Consider the following 6,000-nt stretch of genomic DNA (forward strand, 5'->3'; position numbering starts at 1 on the left):
TTGATCAGGCTCAATCTAGTCCCACATCTGAGAAACACTTTGTAGCAAAGCAGCATGCCAGTGTACCTGGCCTTAAACCTTAGCTTTGCCACTCAGTAGCACTGTGACTTCTGAGCCTGTCTCTTTAGCTGTAAAATGAGAATCCCAAATTTGCAGGATCCAAGTGAGAACAAAAAGAAAAGAATACATTCAAAGCATCCAGATGGTATGAACCAATTAAAAATAAGTAAATAAATAAATAAAAATAAATGGCCTTTAATAAAAAGCATCCAGAAAAGCGATTAGCCTCTGAGCAGGCAATAAAAGGTGGTGATTATAATTATTCTTCCTATTTTCTTTTTTAAGCTCTATGCAAGCAGAAATAACACCTTAGACATCCAGCTCTTTCCCAAGCATCTGCTGAATGAATGAATGGATGGATGGAGGAATGAAACAACAGAAAGCAGCTGTGCTGGGTTTCTTGCAACAGCTTTGGATCTGTTACTGACTTGTGCAGCAGCCCCATCTGTGCTCAGCTCTCTGCTGGACAGTTCCAGGGAGCCTAGAACATTTGGTCTCTGCACTTGAGAAACAACCTCTTTATGAAGATGGAGCTGCATGCTGGAAACGTAACTGTGACTAGCAGGATAAAGTTCCATAACTTATTCCTGTAGCGTGGGCTCTTGTCTGTATCACGGGCAGGAAGTAAAAGCAGGCAGAATTGAGCCCAGAGAGCTGTTCTTGAGGGGTGGTGGCTTCTGAAAACCAAGGCAGGCCAGGAAGGCCCTCCGCAGAGGGAGAATACAGAAGGACAGCACTGGGCATGCGTGTTGGCAGGGCAACAGGGGTCTTCCATCTTAAGACACTAGAGAGAGGCTTCTTGCCTTGGGCCTTTCTGCATGCCTATTCCCCACCTGGCCCAGGGCAGAACTTGGAACAGAAGGACTCTTCCCTACAGAAATCCTCAAAACCTCTGTTCTGCAAAGCCCAAGTGTTAGAGTCTGTAAACAAGTCTGGATGGTGCCTGGCAAAATGCCAGAGGGAGTGGTTTGTGAAGTAACACCAGCAAGCCATTAAGTGTGGAGATTCCTGATTGCTTGACTGCTGTATCTAGTTTATGCTAATTAGATAAGCTGTGTGGAATGTATAAATACTGCTCCTGTCCTGCAATAAACATCTCCTACTCCTGCTGTATCAACGTTCACAAGTTGTTCGTCACCCCCCGGTTATTTTGCCGCAGCCGGACTGCGGCACCAAGGCTGTCTAGATACATAACTGGGCAGGTGATGAGGATGGCACTCAGTCTAGGACCACCCTTCTTTGGCAGCTGTCTTCAGCTGTGATTCAGGGTAGCTCACACTCAGAGGCAAACCAAAGCTTTGGTCAGGCTATAGTGCATTAGCCACCTGCGGCTTGAGGCTGACATCCCAGAGCCCCTTTAGCAATCCTGGCCACTCCTTCTGCTTGCTCACTGCCACAAGTCTCACGGCTATCAGGAGACTGCTTTCATGGTAGCCTCTCCACTCCCCAGAAGGTAGAGCACAACATAGTGTTCAGCCATCCTGCTCCAGAAAGGCATTTCAAGTGATATGGACACAGATGTGGTAAGACGAGAGAGCTGGCTTGCACCATGAGAGAAGGCTAAAGGGGGTGAGTGCAGCCTGGCTATCAGAAAGCATGGGCCAGATGGTCAAATGCCTAGAGGACTCCTTCAGAACCTAGAAGAAGTGCATTGAGGTCAATGAGAAGTCAAGGCCATTGTACACAGCATGGGTTAACCCCCTGGAAATAATCTTTCATTTGCCATTCTTGCTGTCCTGAACAAGAGATCCCTGAGTGTTCATGGCTGTGGCTATCATGAGGGCAGAGTGTGCTCCCCCATCTCTATATTAATTAGATGGATTTCCCTAAGGCTCGGACCTGGGGTCTTTCTTTTTTTTTTTTAATTGGTTGTTCAAAACATTACAAAGCTCATGATATATCATCTTTCATACATTTGATTCAAGTGGGTTATGAACTCCCATTTTTGCCCCAAATACAAGTTGCAGAATCACATCGGTTACACATCCACATTTTTACATAATACCATATTAATGACTGTTGTATTCTGCTGCCTTTCCTATCCTCTACTATCCCCCTCCCCTTCCCTCTCATCTTCCCTCTCTACCCCATCTGCTGTTGTTTAATTCTCTCCCTTGTTTTTTTTTCCCCTTTCCCCTCACAAACTCTTATATGTAATTTTGTGTAACAATGAGGGTCTCCTTCCATTTCCATACAGTTTCCCTTCTCTCTCCCTTTCTCTCCCCCAACTCGTCTCTGTTTAATGTTAATCTTTTCCTCATGCTCTTCTTCCCTGTTCTGTTCTTAGTTGCTCTCTTTATATCAAAGAAGACATTTGGCATTTGTTTTTTAAGGATTGGCTAGCTTCACTTAGCATAATCTGCTCTAATGCCATCCATTTCCCTGCAAAATCCATGATTCTGTCGTTTTTTAGTGCTGCGTAATACTCCATTGTGTATAAATGCCACATTTTTTTATCCATTCATCTATTGAAGGGCATCTAGGTTGATCCCAGAGTCTAGCTATTGTGAATTGTGCCGCTATGATCATTGATGTGGCAGTATCCCTATAGTATGCTCTTTTAAGGTCCTCAGGAAATAGACTGAGAAGGGCGATAGCTGGGTCAAATGGTGGTTCCATTCCCAGCTTTCCCAGGAATCTCCATACTGCTTTCCATATTGGCTGCACCAATTTGCAGTCCCACCAGCAATGTACAAGTGTACCCTTTTCCCCACATCCTCGCCAGCACTTGTTGTTGTTTGACTTCATAATGGCTGCCAATCTTACTGGAGTGAGATGGTATCTTAGGGTGGTTTTGATTTGCATTTCTCTGACTGCTAGAGATGGTGGGCATTTTTTCATGTACTTATTGATTGATTGTATGTCCTCCTCTGAGAAGTGTCTGTTCAGGTCCTTGGCCCATTTGTTGATAGGGTTATTTGTTATCTTATTGTTTAATTTTTTGAGTTCTTTGTATATTCTGGATATTAGGGCTCTATCTGAAGTGTAAGGAGTAAAAATTTGTTCCCAGGATGTAGGTTCCCTATTTACCTCTCTTATTGTTTCTCTTGCTGAGAAAAAACTTTTTAGTTTAAGGAAGTCCCATTTGTTTATTCTTGTATTTAACTCTTGGGCTATGGGCGTCCTATTAAGGAATTTGGAGCCCCACAATATGTAGATCGGAGCCAACTTTTTATTCTATCAGGCGCAGAGTCTCTGATTTGATATCAAGCTCCTTGATCCATTTTGAATTAACTTTTGTGCATGGTGAGAGAAAGGGGTTCAGCTTCATTTTGTTGCATATGGACTTCCAGTTTTCCCAGCACCATTTGTTGAAGATGCTATCCTTTCTCCATTGCATGCTTTTAGTGCCTTTATCAAATATAAGAAAGTTGTAATTTTGTGGATTGGTCTCTGTGTCCTCTATTCTGTACCATTGGTCCACCTGCCTGTTTTGGTACCAGTACCATGCTGTTTTTGTTACTATTGCTCTGTAGTACAGTTTGAAATCTGGTATCGCTATACCTCCCGATTCACACTTCCTGCTTAGAATTGCTTTTGCTATTCTGGGTCTTTTGTTTTTCCATATGAATTTCATGATAGCTTTATCTATTTCTACAAGAAATGCCGTTGGGATTTTGATTGGCATTGCGTTGAACCTGTAGAGAACTTTGGGTAATATCGCCATTTTGATGATGTTGGTTCTGCCTATCCATGAACAGGGTACATTTTTCCATCTTCTAAGATCTTCTTCTATCTCTCTCTTTAGGGTTCTGTAGTTTTCATTGTATAAATCTTTCACCTCTTTTGTTAGGTTGATTCCCAAGTATTTTATTTTTTTTTTTTGAGGATATTGTGAACGGGGTGGTTGTCCTCATTTCCATTTCAGAAGTTTTGTTGTTGATATACAGGAATGCCTTTGATTTATGCGTGTTGATTTTATATCCTGCCACTTTGCTGAATTCATTTATTAGCTCTAATAGTTTCTTTGTAGACCCTTTTGGGTCTGCTAGGTATAGAATCATGTCATCTGCAAATAGTGATAATTTAAGTTCTTCTTTTCCTATTTTGATGCCTTTAATTTCTTTCGTCTGTCTAATTGCTGTGGCCAGTGTTTCGAGAACTATGTTGAACAGAAGTGGAGAGAGAGGGCATCCCTGTCTTGTTCCAGATTTTAGAGGGAATGCCTTCAATTTTTCTCCATTCAGAATGATGCTAGCCTGAGGCTTAGCATAGATTGCTTTTACAATATTGAGGTATGTTCCTGTTATCCCTAGTTTTTCTAGAGTTTTGAACATAAAGGGATGCTGTACTTTGTCAAATGCTTTTTCCGCATCTATCGAGATGATCATATGATTCTTATTTTTAAGTCTATTGATGTGGTGAATAACATTTATTGATTTCCGTATATTGAACCAGCCTTGCATCCCAGGGATGAATCCTACTTGATCATGGTGCACAATTTTTTTGATAAGTTTTTGTATCCGAGTGGCCAGAATTTTATTGAGGATTTTTGCATCTAGGTTCATTAGAGATATTGGTCTGTAGTTTTCTTTCTTTGAAGTGTCTTTGTCTGGTTTAGGTATCAGGGTGATGTTGGCCTCGTAGAATGAATTTGGAAGTTCTCCCTCTTTTTCTATTTCCCGAAGTAGCTTGAAAAGTATTGGTATTAGTTCCTCTTTAAAGGTTTTGTAAAACTCTGCTGTATACCCATCCGCTCCTGGGCTTTTCTTAGTTGGTAGTCTTTTGATGGTTTCTTCTATTTCCTCAATTGATATTGGTCTGTTTAGGTTGTCTATATCCTCCTGACTCAATCTGGGCAGATCATATGACTTAAGAAATTTATCTATGCCTTCACTATCTTCTAATTTATTGGAGTATAAGGATTCAAAATAATTTTTGATTATCTTCTGTATTTCTGAAGTGTCTGTTGTGATATTGCCTCTTTCATCCCGTATGTTAGTAATTTGAGTTCTCTCTCTTCTTCTCTTCGCTAGCATGGCTAAGGGTCTGTCGATTTTGTTTATTTTTTCAAAGAACCAACTTTTAGTTTTGTCAATTTTTTCAATTGTTTCTTTTGTTTCGATTTCATTAATTTCAGCTCTGATTTTAATTATTTCTTGCCTTCTACTTCTTTTGCTGTTGTTTTGCTCTTCTTTTTCAAGGATTTTGAGATGAAGTATGAGATCATTTATTTGTTGGTTTTTTCTTTTTTTAAGGAATGAACTCCAAGCAATGAATTTTCCTCTTAGAACTGCTTTCAATGTGTCCCATAGATCCGATATGTTGTGTCTGTGTTTTCATTAATCTCTAAGAATTTTTTAATTTCCTCCTTGATGTCTTCTATAACCCATTGATCATTCAGTAACCTATTGTTCATTCTCCAAGTGATGTATGCTTTTCCCTTCCTTCTTTTATCGTTGATTTTCAGTTCCATTCCATTATGATCAGATAGGATGCATGGTATTATCTCTACTCCTTTATATTGTCTAAGAGTTGCCCTGTGACATAATATATGATCTATTTTTGAGAAGGATCCATGTGCTGCTGAGAAAAAAGTGTAACTGCTTGATGTTGGGTGGTATATTCTATATATGTCAATTAAGTCTAGGTTATTAATTGTGTTATTGAGTTCTATAGTTTCCTTATTCAACTTTTGTTTGGAAGATCTGTCCAGTGGTGATAGAGGTGTGTTGAAGTCTCCCATGATTATTGTATGGTGGTCTATTAGACTCTTGAACTTGAGAAGAGTTTGTTTGATGAACATAGCTGCACCATTGTTTGGGGCATATATATTTATGATTGTTATGTCTTGTTGGTGTATGGTTCCCTTGAGCAGTATGTAGTGTCCCTCTTTATCCCTTTTGATTAACTTGGGCTTGAAATCTATTTTATTTGATATGAGTATGGACACACCTGCTTGTTTCCGAAGTCCATATGAGTGATATGATTTTTCCCAAC

The sequence above is a fragment of the Marmota monax genome, unplaced genomic scaffold (genome assembly GCF_021218885.2).
Source record: "Marmota monax isolate L192 unplaced genomic scaffold, Marmota_monax_Labrador192_F-V1.1 WCK01_AAM20220418_F8-fsc00186, whole genome shotgun sequence".
NCBI classification, from domain to species: domain Eukaryota; kingdom Metazoa; phylum Chordata; class Mammalia; order Rodentia; family Sciuridae; genus Marmota; species Marmota monax.